The 20,609-nt window shown below is 39.1% G+C and overlaps 1 long non-coding RNA gene across 2 annotated transcripts in view; it reads left to right on the top strand.

The window, feature by feature from the left end:
- The window catches only part of LOC103100417 (uncharacterized), a 95,192-nt gene that overhangs the window by 27,222 nt on the left and 47,361 nt on the right, over positions 1 to 20,609 (top strand). The window contains exon 3 of one of the 2 annotated variants that reach the window (XR_473228.3): positions 15,544 to 18,674. The exons of the other annotated variant lie outside the window; for it this stretch is intronic. This is a non-coding gene — a long non-coding RNA (uncharacterized LOC103100417). Of the gene's footprint in view, positions 1 to 15,543; positions 18,675 to 20,609 lie in introns of those variants that run through there. 2 annotated transcript variants of the gene reach the window in all.

Here is a 20,609-nt window from a genome sequence, read left to right as displayed (position 1 = left end):
CCAGATCTAGTCTTATTCACTGATGGTTCTTCTTTCATGAGGGATGATATATGTTACACTGGAGCTACAGAAGTAACAGAATTTACCACTATATGGTCAGCTTCATTGCCCTCAAATATAAGTGCTCAAGATGCAGAACTTATAGATTTAAAACATGCCTGTATTATTGCCAGAAAAAAGGACAACAATTTACACAGACTCTAGATATACATTTGGAATTTGCCATGCAGTGGGTATGGCTTCAGAGAGGATTCTTAACCTCAGATGGAAAAACTATAGCCAATGCAAAAATTATTAATGAAGTTCTTTCTGCTCTCCAGCTACCCAAAGCCCTAGCCATAGTTCATTGCTCTGCCCATACAGGTGGAACTGGCCCTATTTCTAGAGGAAACAACCAAGCAGATACCACTGAAAAGCTATTGGCCACAGAAGAACCCGAATTTTAACTTTAACAACAAATAATGAATCAGATTTATCACTTTCCTATAATGAAAAGGAAGTAGAAAAATGGAAGCAAAATTTTAAAGCTAAAGAGATTAATGGAGTATGGATGTCATCTGAAGGAAAACTCCTACTCCCTAGAAATTTATCACCAAATATGCCAATACCTGCATAAAAATGTTCACTTTGGCACCCAAGGCATTGTAGACTCGGTTAAAAGAGTATGGATAGGCCTTGTACTATACAGTACACTATAGCCTCTAAAGTGTATACAGTCTGCCCCACCTGCCAAGCATATAATCAGTATGCCTTTTGTGGCAAGGCATTTGGTGGGTGCCTTTTGACTTACACACCTTTTGAACACCTGCAAATAGATTTTATTACAATGCCAAAAGCTGGACATTATACATTTTATTTAGTCATAGTAGATCAGCTGACCAGATGGCCAGAAGCGTTTCCTACTGCCTGAGCCACAGTGGCTTTTATTGCCAAGGCACTCTTAAAAGAGATTATTCCTCACTTTGACCTGCCTGCACATATTGATTCAGACAGAGGAACTCATTTTATCAATTCGCTTTTATCTCAGGTTTATTCCTGTTTGGGGATAACTCTCAAATTCCATGTATCATATCATTCCCAGAGCTCAGGCCAAGTTGAAAGAATGAAGAGAGCTCAAAACTAAGATTAGCAAACTATGTACTGAAACACATCTAGAAAGGGCCTGAAGCTCTCCCTCTAACTTTATTTTATCTCTGAAGCAGGCCTAGAGGAGATCTATACATCTCACCATTTGAGATGTTTTTGGACATCCTCCTATACAAGCTAAACATTTTTCTCCTGCATATACATCATTATTAGGGAGAGATACTTCTATTGCTACAAGAATTGCAGAACAAATTGCATGAACTCCATGAATTCAGAGCTGCAGTACAAGCAGGACCTATATAGATTTTTCACTTCATGACCTAAACCTAGGAGACAAGGTATACATAAAGAACTTCCAGCATACTGGAGCAACTCAGGCTTTCTGGGAAGGTCCATTTCAAGTTAACCACTGCAACAGCTGTAAAAATTGGAGAAAAGGACTCTTGGATTTATTGCTCACATATAAAGAGAGTGGTTTTTATTGAAACTGACTGACTATACCTCATAACTCAATCATATATTCCAAGCTGATATGATTGTTGGTCAACATCCTCCTCAAGGGGGATCTCAGGGAGGATTGTATAATTGCCACAAAACTAAAAAAAAAATCTTCTGAGAAAGAAAGATTTTAGGAAAAAGAGCTCGATAACTCTTTGAATCTAGAAGATGAATTGTTTGAAGAAGGCACCATGAAGATGCCTGAAGAAAATGTCCCCAGTCAGAAGATCCAGCATGAACTTTGGAACATAACTGATTGAACATCGGGGGGTTGAAGACAAGTATTTTCAATGTAAACTTGTATGCCACAGGGGATTGCCCCCCCAATTTGCTTATTGTCAATGAATCTAACAAACATTGGTTTGTTCTCTCTCTCTCATTTCCCTCTTATCTCTATTGAATATTGTATGTACCTTTAGCTAGAAGATCTTTAGAGATACAAGATAGTTATATAAAATGATTCATTGGGGAGACTAGTCTCCCAAAGAATCACAGGGGGTTTTGTGTAAGGAAATTTTTGGTTCTCTTTGCCTAGTTGGAGTTATACTTTGGAATAACAATAACTTAAGTACCCTTACTTAGTACCTCACTAGTCTGAAGAAAGGATTAACTCTCCTTTGTCTACTTTTGAATTAATCAACAAAAAGAATACACCCATACTTCATTCTAAAGTAAGGGAAGTCCACAAATTCTTACTCCTAGGACGAGAGTTAACACCTTTAGAGGTAAGAAGCCAGCAAAATACTTGGAAGAGCTCTACCCTTTTTTCTAACTCAGCCAGAAACTCTTGAATTCTGTTAAGAGTTCACACACTTGGTAGAAGTAGGCGGACTTCCGGTCAAGATGGTGGCTTAGAGAAAGCTAAAGTCCAGATCTCCTGAAACCCTTCCTTACCGATCTCAAACCGAATGCTCCTAGGGCACCGAAATTCAAAACGATCAACAACATAGACCCTGGGAGTCCTCCTCCTGGACCTGGACCTGAATCAAAAGGTACGCCCCCCCCCAAAAGCCAGAACCCGAGACCACTCCGACCTAAGGGGTAGGCAGAAGGAAGGTCCTAGGACCTATCCCCCCCAACCCAGAGCGCCAAGTCCGAGTCCGAGGCAGCAGAGGCAACCTCAGAGCCCCACAGCCTACTATTCTGAAGGCAGCTTCCTGAAAACAAACTGACCCAGTCGAGGGGGCACCCAGACAGCAGGGAAACAGAGAGAGACGAGGGAGCTCTTAACCCCCTGGGAGGAGCCCTTGGAGCTCCAGGAAGCCACAGCCCCTCCCCCTCAGAGAGCAGGGTCATCTGGAACAACAGCAACCCTCAGGGCTGGCAAAAGGGCCTTGGGAGCTGGCTATTCTGAAGGCCACATCCTGAAAACAACCTGACTCAGTCGAGGGCGCACCCAGACAGCAGGGAAACAGAGAGAGAGGGGGGAGCTTGTAACCCCCGGCTGGATCCTTCCATTGGAGTCTCACGAAAAAAAGTCCCTGCCTCAAGGCATACTAAATTCAACCCAGGGAAAGCTAATCTCATTAGGAGCCCTCGGAGCTCCAGGAAACCGCGGCCCCTCCCCCTGCAGAGTGCTGCAGCTGACCGGCTAAGGCACAGGAACAAGGGCCAAGCTAGGCTCAGAGTGTGGAAGTAAGGCAACGGAGAAGCATTAGGAGGATGCCGAGGAGAGGAGGGCAGTAACAGGGACACACCAGCAATTCCTGGCTCCCCAGGAAGACAGAATAACAACTGCATAGAACGAACAATCTGCCTAGGGCTAAAACCTCTGAACGCCAGACAGAGATAAGAAAAGCTAATCTTCCCCCACTCAGATAGAGATGGCAAACTACACATACACAGAAGGACAAAAGTCCCAAAATTCCAAAAGAAACAAGAAGGGGGCGACTTTGGACACATTTTATGGAGCAAAAATACAAAACACAGGAGACAGAAGAGGAAACACAAGCAAATGCTCCAATACCTTCCAAAGGAAATGGAAACTCTCCACAAACCCATGAAGAATTTGAATCTGAAATGAGCAAAAAGATGGAAGCCTTCTGGGAGGAAAAGTGGGAAATAATGCAAAAGAAATTCACGCATCTACAAAACCAGTTTGACCAAACTGTAAAAGAAAACCAGGCTTTAAAGCAAGAACTAATAAAGCAAAGCCAAAAGACCAAGAAATTAGAAGAGAACATAAAATATCTCACTGACAAAGTGACAGATATGGAAAATAGAGGGAGAAGAGATAATTTAAGAATAATTGGACTTCCAGAAAAGCCAGAAATAAACACCAAACTCGACATCGTAATACAAGAGATAATCAAAGAAAATTGCCCAGAGATTCTAGAACAAGGGGGCAATACAGCCACTGACAGAGCTCACAGAACACCCTCTACACTAAACCCCCAAAAGACAACTCCCAGGAATGTAATTGCCAAATTCCAAAGCTTTCAAGCAAAAGAAAAAATCCTACAAGAAGCCAGAAAAAGGCAATTTAGATATAAAGGAATGCCAATCAGGGTCACACAAGACCTTGCAAGTTCTACTCTAAATGATCGTAAGGCATGGAACATGATCTTCAGAAAGGCAAGAGAGCTGGGTCTTCAACCAAGAATCAGCTATCCAGCAAAACTGACTATATACTTCCAAGGAAAAGTATGGGCATTCAACAAAATAGAAGATTTCCAACTTTTTGCAATGAAAAGACCAGAGCTCTGTGGAAAGTTCGATATCGAAAATCAAAGAGCATGGAATACCTGAAAAGGTAAATATGAAGGAAAGGGAAAAGGAAAAAATGTTATCTTCTTCTTTTACTCAAACTCTCTTCTATAAGGACTACATTTATATCAATCTATGTATACTAATATGTGGGGAAAATGTAATGTATAAATAGGGGGAAAAGAAAGACCAAATAGAATAATCTTTTTCACACAAAGATTCACATGGGAAGGGGGGGGGGGAAGAAAACTCCTATAAGAAGGAGAGGAAGAGAATTTTTACTTAAACCTTACTCTCAGGGAAATCAACTCAGAGGGAAAAACATCCAGATCCATTGGGATCTTGAATTCTATCTTACCCAAAAAGGGTAGGGAGAAGGGAAAACCAAGGGGGTGAGGGGGAGAGGGAAAACAAAAGGGGAGGAAAAGAGAGGGGGAAGGGGATGGAACAAAAAGGGAGGGACTAAAAAGGGAAACATATCAAGAGAGGGGACAAGGGGGACCAATTTAAAGTAAATCACTCGACTAAAAGGTAGAGCCGAAGAAGAAAAGGTTAGAACCAGGGAAGGTTATCAAAATGCCAGGGAGTCCACAAATGACAGTCATAGCTTTGAACGTGAATGGGATGAACTCACCCATAAAACGTAGACGAATAGCAGAATGGATTAGAATCCAAAACCCTACCATATGTTGTCTTCAAGAAACACACATGAGGCGGGTCGACACCCACAAGGTCAGAATTAAAGGATGGAGTAAGACCTTCTGGGCCTCAACTGACAGAAAGAAGGCAGGAGTGGTAATCATGATATCTGATAAAGCCAAAGCAAAAATAGACCTGATCAAAAGGGATAGGGAAGGTAATTATATTTAGTTAAAAGGGACTTTAGATAATGAGGAAATATCACTAATCAACATGTATGCACCAAATAATATAGCACCCAAATTTCTAATGGAGAAACTAGGAGAATTGAAGGAAGAAATAGACAGTAAAACCATATTAGTGGGAGACTTAAACCAACCATTATCAAATTTAGATAAATCAAACCAAAAAATAAATAAGAAAGAGGTGAACAAAGTGAATGAAATCTTAGAAAAATTAGAATTAATAGACATATGGAGAAAAATAAGGATAAAAAGAAATACACCTTCTCAGCACCACATGGCACATTCACAAAGATTGACCATACATTAGGTCACAGAAACATAGCATACAAATGCAGAAAAGCAGAAATAATGAATGCATCCTTCTCAGATCACAAGGCAATAAAATAATGATCAGTAAAGGTACATGGAAAACCAAATCAAGAACTAATTGGAAATTAAACAATATGATACTCCAAAATCATTTAGTTAGAGAAGAAATCATAGAAACAATTAATAATTTTATCGAGAAAAATGACAATGGCGAGACATCCTTTCAAACCTTTTGGGATGCAGCCAAAGCGATAATTAGAGGTAAATTCATATCCCTGAATGCTTATATTAACAAACAAGGGAGAGCAGAGATCAATCAATTGGAAATACAAATAAAAAAACTCAAAAGCAATCAAATTAAAAACCCCCAGCAGAAAACCAAACTAGAAATCCTAAAAATTAAGGGAGAAATTATTAAATCTAAAGTGACAGAACTATTGATTTAATAAATAAGACAAGAAACTGTTACTTTGAAAAAACAAACAAAATAGACAAAGTACTGGTCGATCTAATTAAAAAAAGGTAGGAAGAAAAGCAAATTAACAGCATCAAAGATGAAAAGGGGGACAGCACCTCCGATGAAGAGGAAATTAAGGCAATCATTAGAAATTACTTTGCCCAATTATATGGCAATAAATACACCAATTTAGGTGATATGGATGAATATATACAAAAATACAAACTGCCTAGACTAACAGAAGAGGAAATAGAATTCTTAAATAATCCCATATCAGAAAATAAAATCCAACAAGCCATCAAAGAACTTCCTAAGAAAAAATCCCCAGGACCTGATGGATTCACCAGTGAATTCTATCAAACATTCAGAGAACAGTTAATCCCAATACTATACAAATTATTTGACATAATAAGCAAAGAGGGAGTTCTACCAAATTCCTTTTATGACACAAACATGGTACTGATTCCAAAATCAGGCAGGTCAAAAACAGAGAAAGAAAACTATAGACCAATCTCCCTAATGAATATAGATGCAAAAATCTTAAATAGGATACTAGCAAAAAGACTCCAGCAAGTGATCAGAAGGGTCATCCACCATGATCAAGTAGGATTTATACCAGGGATGCAGGGCTGGTTCAATATTAGGAAAACCATCCACATAATTGACCACATCAACAAGCAAACTAGCAAGAATCACATGATTATTTCAATAGATGCAGAAAAAGCCTTTGATAAAATACAACAGCCATTCCTATTAAAAACACTAGAAAGCATAGGAATAGAAGGGTTGTTCCTAAAAATAATAAAGAGTATATATCTAAAACCATCAGCTAATATCATCTGCAATGGAAATAAACTAGACGCATTCCCAATAAGATCAGGAGTGAAACAAGGATGCCCATTATCACCTCTACTATTTGACATTGTACTAGAAACACTAGCAGTAGCAATTAAAGAAGAAAAAGAAATTGAAGGCATCAAAATAGCCAAGGAGGAGACCAAGTTATCACTCTTTGCAGATGACATGATGGTCTACTTAAAGAATCCTAGAGATTCAACCAAAAAGCTAATTGAAATAATCAACAACTTTAGCAAAGTTGCAGGATACAAAATAAACCCACACAAGTCATCAGCTTTTCTATCTATCTCCAACACAGCTCAGCAGCAAAAACTAGAAAGAGAATCCCATTCAAAATCACCTTAGACAAAATAAAATACCTAGGAATCTATCTCCTGAGACAAACACAGGAACTATATGAACACAACTACAAAACACTCTCCACACAACTAAAACTAGACTTAAACAATTGGAAAAACATTAACTGCTCATGGATAGGACGAGCCAATAATAAAAATGACCATCCTACCCAAACTTATTTATCTATTTAGTGCCATACCCATTGAACTCTCAAAATATTTCTTTACTGATTTAGAAAAAACCATAACAAAATTCATTTGGAATAACAAAAGATCAAGGATATCCAGGGAAATAAAAAAAAAACACATATTATGGGGGCCTTGCAGTCCCAGACCTTAAACTATATTACAAAGCAGCAGTCATCAGAACAATTTGGTACTGGCTAAGAAACAGAAAGGAAGATCAGTGGAATAGACTGGGGGAAAGCGACCTCAGTAAGATAGTATATGATAAACCCAAAGATCCCAGCTTTGGGGACAAAAATCCACTATTCAATAAAAACTGCTGGGAAAATTGGAAGGCAGTATGGGAGAGATTAGGAATAGATCAACACCTCACACCCTACACCAAGATAAATTCAAAATGGGTGAATGACTTAAACATAAAGAAGGAAACCATAAGTAAATTGGGTAAACACAGAATAGTATACATGTCAGACCTTTGGGAGGGGAAAGGCTTTAAAACCAAGCAAGACACAGAAAGAATCACAAAATGTAAAATAAATAATTTTGACTACATCAAATTAAAAAGCTTTTGTACAAACAAAACCAATGTAACTAAAATCAGAAGGGAAACAGCAAATTGGGAAAATATTCATAGAAACCTCTGACAAAGGTTTAATTACTCAAATTTATAAAGAGCTAAATCAATTGTACAAAAAATCAAGCCATTCTCCAATTGATAAATGGGCAAGGGACATGGATAGGCAGTTCTCAGATAAAGAAATCAAAACTATTAATAAGCACATGAAGAAGTGCTCTACATCTCTTATAATCAGAGAGATGCAAATCAAAACAACTCTGAGGTATCACCTCACACCTAGCAGACTGGCTAGCATGATAGCAAAGGAAAGTAATGAATGCTGGAGGGGATGTGGCAAAGTAGGGACATTAATTCATTGCTGGTGGAGTTGTGAACTGATCCAACCATTCTGGAGGGCAATTTGGAACTATGCCCAAAGGGCGATAAAAGACTGTCTGCCCTTTGATCCAGCCATAGCACTGCTGGGTCTGTACCCCAAAGAGATAATGGACAAAAAAGACTTGTACAAAAATATTCATAGCTGCGCTCTTTGTGGTGGCCCAAAACTGGAAAACGAGGGGATGCCCATCAATTGGGGAATGGCTGAACAAATTGTGGTATATTTTGGTGATGGAATACTATTGTGCTAAAAGGAATAATAAAGTGGAGGAATTCCATGGAGACTGGAACAACCTCCAGGAAGTGATGCAGAGCGAGAGGAGCAGAACCAGGAGAACATTGTACACAGAGACTAATACACTGTGGTATAATCGAATGTAATGGACTTCTCCATTAATAAGTGGTGTAATATCCCTGAACAATATGCAGGGATCTAGGAGAAAAAACACTATTCATAAGCAAAGGATAAACTATGGGAGTAGAAACACCGAGGAAAAGCAACTGCCTGACTACAGCAGTTGAGGGGACATGACAAAGGAGAGACTCTAAACGAACACTCTAATGCAAATATTAACAACATGGAAATGGGTTTGAATCAAGAACACATGTGATACCCAGTGGAATCACGCGTTGGCTATGGGGGGGGGGAGGAAAAGAAAATTATCTTTGTCTTTAATGAATAGTGCTTGGAAATGATCAAATAAAATATTATTAAAGTTGAAAAAAAAGAAATTTGCATAAAAGCAAAAAAAAAAAGAGTTCACACACTCAAAAACATGTGAATCCAAAAGTGAGAACTCAGAGGTATAACAACTTTGGAAACTATGATTGGCCCCTGTGAAGAAGGGCGGGGATAGGAAACCACCATAAAAGATACAAAATCCATAAGTTGGCAGTCTGGTGAAGTTGAGTCTTGTGGAGAATATCTCCTGGAGATTGTCTTCAAGAAACCTCATTGGAGACTGCTGCGTGGATCCTAACTTCAACTTAGATTCTGACTCCTGGACTACTTGGTTGGGTGAGTGAAAAGGCTGACTCCTTTCCTAGTTTCCTAAGAGACTAGTTTCCATCTTGGAGGAGGCCATGTGATTACTCACTACTGGACCTCCTGGATGAGGAGTAGTATAGTAGTTTCTCTTCTCTTTCACATTTCTCTATTTTATTGTTTCTCTTCTATTTTGGTAAATAAACTGCATCTAACCATTAAATTTCACCTTTATACCACTTTGCCCTTTTTCTTGGACTCATCTTGGCATTACTTCTCATTTCTCCTGTTCTTCATTCTTTGTTGAATTTTTCCATTCAGCTTTACATGCCCAAGCAGCAACTGATTAAGTCCTGTACCACTTTAATCTGATCAGACCTGAGTGGAGCTGGGTGTCCTATGACATGAAAATGAGTATCTCCAATGCTCTATCCCCCCCCCCATTCTCATCTGATAATTCCTTTCTTATGACTCAAATCCAAGTATAGTCCCTTAACTATGTAATTAACAGCTCCACTCTGGTGAAAATCATCTTTTCTGCTTCACACAATCCCACGTACCCAGTGAAAAAGGGAGGGAGATCCTGAGTTGTTATTATAGATGAATGATCAAGTGGGTTTTGGTAACCTGAGTTGTCAGGGTATTCCCTCCTAGAGGCAGAGAGCAAGATGGCTACCCTTTGTCTTGGATCAGTGCACTTTGGTGGGCAAGATGTTGCAGCAATCTGTGTCAGGATAGAGAACGCCTCAGGAGAAGAGTATAGTTGGTTGGCTAGGAAGTTTGCTGAACCTAACCTCTCCTTCGAGGTCCCCTTCTGAACAGAAAACTGCCAGAGAGAGCAGTAACAATAGATGACTCGGGAGTTAAACATATCCTGGTCTTGAAAAAGCTCTCCTTCCAGGGAAAAACCTCCACTCATCAACTTTCTTGACTCTTCTTGATACTTATCTAACTGCTTTTAATCTATTAACAGATATTTATTTAAGGATAGAGCAACGAGGGTGAGGTTAGGGAAGCGGGTCAACAGGGTTTCCCTAACTAAGAGACACAGGTCAATGGCAGGTCCTTTCAGCCCTCAGCTAACCCCAGGGACTGGCCTGGAAGCCCTCTCTGTCTTCTTCTATGCTAGCTAACCTAGGCTAAACTAAGATGCAGCAGTGTCTCTAGGTGAAGCTGGAATGGATGAGGAGGTTCAGGCTTTGAAACTGGTCCAGTCTACCCTTCAGGGTAAAACCCTCTCAGGCAAGCTGAATGATCAGTCCACACAGGTCTTGAATTCAGAGAGACAGGTCAGTAAAGAGTCACAGTAGGCTTCAGATATGACAGGGAAAATCCTCAGGAATGGGGTTATTCCAGTCCTGAAGTGGGTCTAGCAGCTGTTTTCTCTCCAGGGTCAGAACTGAATTGCCCCAGAGTTTGTTGCTCTCCCAGAAACCCTTGCTCCTGAACGTTCCAACTGCTCTTGCCTGTCATCTCTGCTTCTCCAGCATTCCATCTCATGTCTGTGTAAAATCCTTTGCTTCTCCAAAGAACATGAGTAACATCTCTACAGTCTATGGGTCATGTACTGTCAGTGTGCTCATCCACCCTAGTTCAGCAATAGCACCTGTATCACCTGAAATAGCTCCTGTAGGTTGGTTTACATGGTGGAAGTAATGGGGGTTTGTAGAGAATTTCACTAAAAATGTAATATGGTAGGATTGTTTATAACTGGTTATTGTCTTACTTACCAATGTATCTAGGACTGGTCTCATTTGCAGATTTTCTGAAGCTCACACTGACTTCCAAACAAGTACTTTATTTTGCTATCCTTATGTAGATCTCAGGTCTAACACTACTTAGCCTAATAACCCTACACTAATTTTGTTTGTAGGGAGCAGGCATTTACATCACTCCTACCAATATGCAGTCTTGTGGGACTCCTGGTCTCTCTTATCAACCATTCTACAGGCTCATTTTGTCATTCTTCAGCTTGCAGTTTGGGTAGTTGGTGGCACCACCATAAATGTGACACCAGCAACCAAAAAAATAAAAAAACAGTGCATGGGGGCCAGTCATTTATCTTTTTTGTCTATGCAGTCCTACCTTTTATAGGGGGAACCAGCATATGAGCAGTCTGTGGAAGTTTTAAAACTGTTCATTTCAACTTCCTTTGCCATCTCTGGTCTCCAAGTTAAGGTTGATTCTCTAGCATGTCTGTTTGCAAAACAATAAGGTACTAGAACTCATCATGCCTCTGAAAGAGGAGCATGTATTTTATGATAAATCAAAGTTTTATTGCTTATATATCTGCAAGTCTAAAGACATACAAACTTCCCTACATACCTTACAGCAAGTAATTGAGGAATCTCACATTAACAGCTGAGACTCCTCCTGATGTGCTCTCATGTCCTGGTTATCTTGGTTACAATTAGGAGGGGTTGGGTAGCACATCTTCCAAGGCTTTATTTTTCTTGCTTGCACTCTTCACAATCCTTGTTGCTTATCCCTAGCAACTAGATGCTCTTCTCACCCCACTTCTCTGATGCCCCTTAAAGTAGACTATCATTCTCTCCAGAAATCTTGAATAAAGCTTTTTAAATAAGTGACCTTGGTGTTAAAAAATTCCAGGATGAAGGAATGGAATCATTATATTAAAATAGCATTAGCAACTCCACTTTGCATTATCCAACATTTTATAAGAATATGTTTTGACTTCTTATAAGTCACTTGATTTTTGGAAAGTGACAACTCTGAACCCTTCCCAACTCTGAAAGTCCCAGTCCTCTCCACCAACAACAAAGAAGGTGACTAAATCCCTATAATCCTATTTTTTCTTCCTTTCAACTGTGTAATAATTGTGGAAAGCAAAGTTCAAGATCCTTGTATCCTTGTACTGAGACCCTTGTACTCAATTTATTTTTGCAATCACATGCCTTGCTGAATAAATTATCTGGATTAGATTCAAAATCTTTATTTCTCTATAACAAAGACTTTCAGATGGATGATTGGAATTGTTCTTTTGAACCAGGAATAATGGGTACAAAGAAATTGAGGTGCAAGGTTAGGAAAGATGATATAATTCACCAAAAGGTTAAATAGATTACCTTGTAAAATAGGTAATAGACTTTCCCTCATTGGAGGTTTCTTAACAGGGGTTAGATGATCAATTTGTTGGCCATGATATGCTAGAGATTCCTTCTTGGTATGAGTTGAACTGAATTACCATGATGATCCCTTCTAACTTTAACATCCTGTCATCCTGTGACCTTTAAGGTAGCCTAGTCTACTTTTATAAAGTTCCACTATATAGGAAATATTTCTTTTATATCAAGGTTAAAACCCGCTGTTGTTATATCTGCCACCCAGTGCTCCTCATTTTGCAATGTGGGGCCAAGTCACACCAGTCTGATCTCTTATGCCTGAAACTTTCTAAAATACTTGAAAACACCCTATTAGGACTCTTTTTTTTCTCTGACAAGTCTTTTCCAGTAAAGTGCTAGGTAATCAAATCATCATATTGATGAAGTTCCTTTATTTAAAACAAGGGTTCTTAACCCAGTGGATCTACAAACTAATTTTATTTTAAGTGCTTTTCTCACAATAGCCCTTATGAGATAGACAATGAAAATAGTAACCCCATTTTATAGAAGAAATAACTGAGGTTCATAAGAGATGAATAAACTTGCCCATAATTACAACTTATAATTAGAGCCAAAGCTCCATACTCTAGTTCCACTGCTACAGAACTATTCATTCACAAATCTAACATTCTTTTTGGACAAATATAGTCATCAAAATGACCTTCTTTATAATGTACGTTATATCCTTACCTCTGAAGCCTATATAGCCCATCTCAGAAAAAATTAAGAGAATTGTAAATATCTGTATCTCTCAGGTTGATTGGATAGCCTCTGCTACTGAGCCTACACAGTATTGGATCATAATTATCAAAAGCCATATTGGCCTCTTCCTGAGCAGCTGTTCTTAGATAGGAAAGGGTAAGGGGGAGAGGCCAATGATGAAGAACAAACAGGTGGCTCTTGAATTGTGCTTGGGGCTGCCTCTTCCAGTAATCCCATCCCATCCCAAATAGCGCTGATGGCAGGTGGCATGGTCTGCAGAGGGACTGACTCTGGCACCTTGGCAGATGTGTCTAAGTAATGCACAGATGCTTGATTCCAGACTAGTCAGAGAGGGAATCAAACTGGTCCACTCTTTGTATGGGAAAGCAGCATGATGCAGAGATGAGTTACATGTCTAGCATTCAGAGTCCAAGAAGAGATTTTGAACCAGTGTATACAGCCTTCTTAAAAAGCACCAGAAGAGACCATTTCTTTCCATGAACATAAATCCACAAACAGGCCTCAGCATTTCAATTAAAGCACATTATTTCTTGAGTCAAAAAAAAAAAACAACAAAAACCTCAACCAATCAGAGGACTTGGAAGGTCAGCAGCAGCATTTCAAAGCTCTTTCTACCAATAAGCAGTCAGAAAAGGGAAATTTAGGATGATACGAAGAACCATGAGAAATTCTCTCTCCTTCTGCTCTTTAATTGAATTTTTATTGAAAACTTATTTTCATCACCTTCATTTCTAAATATTTTCCTCCCTTCTTAGTCATCTCTTATAATGAAGGATAAGGAGGAAAAGTCAGTTCAGTCAATTAAATCAAACACATTTTGGATATCTAGGTGGCACAGTGGATAAAATACCAGACTTGGAGTCAGAAGCCCCTGAGTTCAAATCTGGCCACACTAGCTGTGTGACTAGGCTAACCCTTTTTGCCTCAGTTTCCTCATCTGTAGAATGAGCTGGAGAAAGAATGGCAAACCTCTCTAGTATCTTTGCAAGAAAACCCCAAATGGGATCGCGAAGTTGGTCACTACTGAAAAATTACCAAACAGCAACAAGTTCTGCAAAGAAGTGAAGAAAAAGTACAATCTGCCATTTATTATTTAGCACAAATCTTGGACATCATAATTTTTCAACATTCAGTTTTGCTGTTCATACTTTTCACTGTTGTAGTCATTGTGTGGATTGTTTTCTTGGATTTTACTCTGTATCAGTTTATATAACACTTTCTATTTTTCTCCAGATTCTTCATATTCACTGTGCCATGTAAAGATGATGGAATATTGCTATGCCATAAGAAATAATTTTTTCATCTAGTCAGTAATATGTGGCTATTTTTTCTGGTTCTTAAGTATCATTAAAGTGTGACTGATATTTAGAAATATATGAAATATAGCAGTGAGATCATTAGGACAAAGGATATGGGCATTTTAGTCACTTATTTTATATTATTGTGGACTAATTGACATCTCGTAATAATAATAGTCTAACTTGGATATAAAATCAGACACAGGATCTAGGGATAAAAGAGAGCTTAGTTTTTGAAGAGCTTGGCTCAAATGATGCGCTAAGGCCCAAAGAAGTCTTTCCTATTAAGTTATAGAAGGACCACAAGACAAGGAGTCAGGGATCTTCCCCTGTACTGACCCCTATTGCCCATTCCCAGCAGGTGTTAGATGCCTACATTCTGTTGGCTGTTGACACAGCTATGCTACCAGGGTTTCTTGGGGCCTTGCCACAATCAGGACTCCCTTGGGACTATTGATAGGCTGGGTCTCCCCTGGTGGATGACTACCCCAGTTTGATGATTTCTGTGGGTTCAAAGGATATTTGGGTGGCACAGAGGATAGGGTGTCTGGTCTGGAGTCAGAAAAATTCATCTTCCTGAGTTCAAATCTGGCCTCAGACTCTTTCTTACTTACAGACTCTTAACAAGTCACTTAATTGTCTTTGCCATGATTTCCTCATATGTAAAATGAGTTGGAGAAGGAAATGGCAAACCATTCCAGTATCTTTGCCAAGAAAACCCCAAATGGGGTATCACAAAAACTCAGATATGACTGAAAAATGACTGAACAACATAGGTTCAAATTCTGTGAGATCAGATGCCCCAGGATGGCCAATTCCCTAATAATACATTTAATAGAAGAAATAAAAGAACAATTTTCTGGGATGATCAGTTCCCTGTTTAAGGATAAAAAAGATGCAAGGAGGCCAAAAAGTATCCCAAATTCTTTTTATCCTTGTACTTCTTTGGTAATTCATTTATGACTTGTTCAGTTTCTCTAGGATTAAGATCTTTATTTCTTATTTGGGGTATTTTATAAATCACTCATTTCCTTTCAAATTGTTGGTTGTGTTCAATTCTCAGTTATATGTAGTTGCTTCTGATAATTCTATCTTTAACCCTTCCTTCCTCTCTGCCTGTCCTGTGCTTCCCTTTTAGGGAGAAGATCCTGAAGGTCCTGGTCACAGTTTCTAGTTCTACCAGTAATATTATAGTGTGGCTATCCTCTGTACCCAAAGAGGACCAAAATAACATCAGTATGTCAGTATCAATGTACAGTGTGTTGGACTGAATCTGATCAGACCACTCTGAGCTCAGAAGACTCTACTACGGTCAGAGACAAATAGCCCATGTGTGCATTTGAGATGGAGATGTCAAAATGGATACACCTCGTGTTTCTTTTGCGCTACAACAATTCTGCTTTACTCATAGAGCACAGCACCTTCTTTGATGTGGATACACCATGCTAGCGAGTCCAGTACCAGAGGTCACTCATATTTCATAATTGAAAAGGATTTATGACAGAGAATGCTATCCCATTTCCAGAGAAAGAACCAATGGAGTTGGCATACAAGTCAAAGCATACTATTTTTCACTTTAGTTTATCTGTATTTTTATTTGGGGGTTTTGGTTTTATATGCATATTCTCTTACAACAATGACCAATATGGATTGCTTTTGCTTTATAGAGGGCAATAGAGACAACCTTGGTCTCCTGGAGGATAATCTCCTCTTGCCATATAACCCAGAGAGTCTTAGCCCAGCTTTTGTATGGCCAGTGGATCCCAGGCTTTATAAATCTTTGCTGGAATGGAATCAGCACCAGGTTCTTTGCCAGATGAGAAGAGCCTAACAGCACTCAAAACCTCTTCTTTAGTTAGAAGTTCAGCTACCTAGGGATGGACTTCAACTAGAGAGAGAGATATATAGCCAATCGCTTCAGCACTGGTTGACGACAGTCTGTTGAGAGCACCATGGAGGTGTCAAACCCATTTCTCTAGATTATGTCCTTACCACTGATCAGTGACTCCATCAACTCTCAGTGGTTGGGATGTATCATAGGTCTTTGGCCCATAAATAGCCTTGAGCCCACAATAAGCACGTTGAGTTGTTCTTATCAGTTTAAAACTGAATTTCATCTGCCTTCTGAGCCAAGAATCCTACATCTCTAAGTTTTATTCGCACTTCGCTTTTGAGGGAGTTAAATGCTGCCTTAGAAATCAATGAACTGTCCTGCTGATAAACTCTGTGGAGTTCTCATTTTTCATTTAGTATAGGCTGGAGCAGTGGCAGAAGTAATACGCTTTTCCCGTAGCTCCTTTCTAAGCAGAAGAGTTTCAGGGATGTGCTAGAGATGCAGACGTCTCAGACTGCAGTCACGTAGAGGCAAGATTCTCTGACTTCACCCAAAGCTGTCTGGGTTCCATGACCCAGGAGTTTCCCCAGTCATAGAGGATTCAGCAAGGTTTGCTTTTACCTACTGTGAGTGACAGCTTATCGTATGCCAATGCAGAGGCAGAGGCAGGACCACTTGGAAGCTGTTTGCAATGATGCCCAAGACATCTAGGTTCTTATGGTAAGGAAAGATAATGAAGGTATAAGGACTGAACTAGATTCAAAATACAGAGTATAGAGATAGCACTGATATAGGGATGGGGCAGCACACTTCTGAATGTGCGGGGAGAAAAAAAGGGAGCATCGTTTACTATGCAGTATGTCTTGCTTTGAATTGAACATAATCCAAACATACTATAAACATGGGAGTAGCTTTCAAAGTAAAATTAGAGAAGGCCCCATCTATGAGATGGAATATATCAATTGCCAAATAAATGACCACTTCAGTGGGCAATGCTACTGCCCCATCATTCAAGGTTAGTCCTTTACTTAGAAAATAGCACTTCATCAATCACAATAGAATAATCCATAACCCAAAATTAACCAGGAGAAATCAGGAGCTCAAAAGACAGAGATGAGCTGGGAGCCCACTATTCACACAGCTTACAATGAAAGAAAAATTAATAGCAGACACAACTGGTTTGCAAAAACACATGAGATTTGGCATCTCAATCTAGAGAGTGTAAGGTATTCTTTTCATATCTGATCACAAGAATTTCCTCTTTACAAATCCAAATTTATCTGGTCACAAAGCATATTGATCCATATTGTTGACCTACCTCCCAGGAGTCCATAGACATGATAAAAAACCAAAATGGACCCTTATTTGCACCAATATTCATAATACATGTTAGCTTCTCAATTGTGGTGGGAGGATATATACTCAAGGGAAGCTACAGGCATTTGTATAGCTCCAACCCAGTATATTTTAGCTTCAGTGGATGTCAGAAGTATCAAAGAAACTAAATCTTAATGGAAGGCATGGAGATTACTGTTCACTAGACTCTAGAAATACTCTGGGTACTAGCTGAGTATGAACTTTAAGGCCACTGTGGAGGAGGGGGTTCATAACCAATCATCTGGGTTTTTAGCAATTCTAGTTGGCTTGTAGATTATATACTATTTGATGACAAAAAGAGTATTTATAGATTTATGCCACTCTGAAGTATAATGTACAGAATTGTGTATTCTACTTATTCATGGCAGTTCTGAGAAAGTCTGCCTGGTGCAGGAAAGCTTACCAGTTTATTCACCAATGGCTATTTTTACTTAGTGACTAGGAAAGAAAGCACAGTCTTTAGACCTTGAAGACATCATTCCCAAACTTGTGTTGATCATAACAGACCAAAGAGAAGGGAAGGTTCCAAGAACATAACTTTCTCATTAAGGCTCCATATTGTAGTAAGCAAAGAAAGATTGCAAAAGGATTTTGCAAAATGAACTGCATTTGTTTGACAGGGACATGTGACAGAATCACATGGGAGCCTGGGTCAAGATTCTAAGGTCCCAACTGAAAAAAGTGTCCTGGGGGAAGCTTTTGGAGATAGTGGAGATTTCCATCTTTCTACAAGGTTTCTGGCCCTTTGTAAGATACCAGCTCTAGAGGAGAAAAAATTGTTTTTACTGGCTGCTAGCAGCTGGACAGAAGACCAAAGAAGAACCACTTCTCTGCTGGACCTACTTTGGACATTTCCTCTGGAATCTTGGCTCATTAACTGGACTCTGTTTTGGGAAGTCCTGTTTGGGGAAACTTAACTTATTTAGCCTAGATAAGTTAGCCATTAGGATATTAATAAGGAAATTTAGGTTTGGGGAATAAGATTAAGTACTTTCTTCTCCCTTGTTACCCTCCTTTCTCTCCCTTTCCCATCAATAAACATAAAATATTTATGTTTCCTCCTGTCTCCTTCCCCTTTAACAATAGCACCATAACAATATATAGGCTATATATTGTAGCAGACCCTCCTGGGCACTAGATAATTGGATTTCATATCCATTCAGTGGTTAGGAGGCTTAACTCAATAATACTAAAGGAAGGCCTGCCTAGATCAAGGAATAAACACTACTAGGGATCTGAAATCCTTAATCCTTGAGGGACTAGGGAAAAACAACCCCCCAAACTCTATGGAAACCTAAAAAGGACTCTGAGGAAGAATATCTAGAGTCCACTTCAGGGTATGTTTTTACCCAAGAATGGATGCCCCTGCAATATCTTATACTAAGCCTCCAATCATATGGGTTATCTACCATCCAGAAATTCTCTAGAGGCTGTGTTGTGGACTTCAAAGGCAGAAAATAACACAAGTACCCATGAAAATCCTCTTATTGACAGTATGTATCATTTCAGCCATTGCTAGCTCTTAAAACTCAAATAAATTAGATTAAATTCTTAAGAAAGATTATTGCTAGTTGCTTGAGAAGATAGGACAACTTTCTCATTTAGGGATAAAGCAAAGGAACTCTAAGATATCAGATGGTGAAATAATCCTATGACCATTAAAAGACTTCAATAATGCTATTCTTCCATCCACCAAAACCCCAAGTCTTATCCTAAATGAAAAAAAAACAAAACCCAAAACCTTAGTCATCAAATTGGATGAGAAAAAGGGAATATAAGAAGGCTAGATGAGATGACCCTATATTTCCTATTGAGTAGAGAAAAAACACCTGAGAATAGGAAACAAGGGAATATGGAAGATATAATAGCTTTAAAGAGAAAGGGTACAAATTTTCATGTGTATGGCAAGAAAATCCAGCTCCAAAGGTTAGAGAAAGGAACGCAAAGAAGCTATAAGTTATGATGAGAATGCTGATTGGCCTAAAGACTTCCTTCTAAGCTTTAATCCTTGGAATGGGAAGAAACTCAACATCCCTTAGTGAGTAGATAAAAACCTGTGAGACCAGAGACTCTTGGGCCATATGATCATGATTCTCTAGAGAGAGTATAAGGTTGTTGAGTCTTCTGATGAGGAGCTAACAAGGAAATTATAGACTGCTGGCACAGGCTGTTAATGACTAGTTCAATTTGAGCATATATTTGTTCCTCAAATATGGCTCCAGGAGCAATCCCAGGGAAGAAAATAGACTACTAACTTTTTGTGTAAGAGGACAGCTCCAGGGTTCCTTGGTACCTGTTCCCCTAGTTTCAACCAGTATTCTGTTTTGCCCATATTTTTAGGGCTTGCATAGCAATACATTTATTGTAGAACATCCAAAAAGGGCAGAATATAGCTAAGCTGTTTTGAATATAAGAAAAGGAAGAGAGATCTATTTTTTATGCCCATGAAAACTTGGCCAAGCCAATCAAACCTCTTGGGAAGACTATAACTAAAAGGGACATCTACTCTCACATCTAGAAGAGTTAATATTTGTGCTATGTAGCTGCGAAACAACTAAACTATTTATGTACAGCTGGCACTGCATGAAGCTCTCCCTCATAGAAAGACCCTAAAATCTGTATCTGAAGAAACAAACCATTTGAAATGTACAAAGTCAAAAAGAATATTCAAGAGCAGAGTGGGGACCTCAGAAATGTGTTTCCAATTATTGAAACATTTCAAATGCTTCAGCCATTCATGGACATTCCTTATCAGAATCACCCTCTCTAGCCTCTTTCTACTACTTTTATATCCCTACGAAATGTTCTAGCCAAATTGGTAGTCTCCTGAACATCCTATGCAGATGACTGCCTCCGTGTCTTTGGTTAGACTTCTTCCCTATGCTTAAATTATCCTACTAATTCCTAACCATTCTTTTAAAATCATGTTCAAATGCCATCTCCTCCAGAAACTCTTCTGTGATTACCTCTGTAAATTAAAGCCTTCCCCCCAA

Source organism: Monodelphis domestica, chromosome 5 (assembly GCF_027887165.1).
Source record: "Monodelphis domestica isolate mMonDom1 chromosome 5, mMonDom1.pri, whole genome shotgun sequence".
NCBI lineage: Eukaryota > Metazoa > Chordata > Mammalia > Didelphimorphia > Didelphidae > Monodelphis > Monodelphis domestica.
Note: the sequence above shows the minus strand (reverse complement) of the source record. Positions and strands in the feature narration are given on the sequence as shown.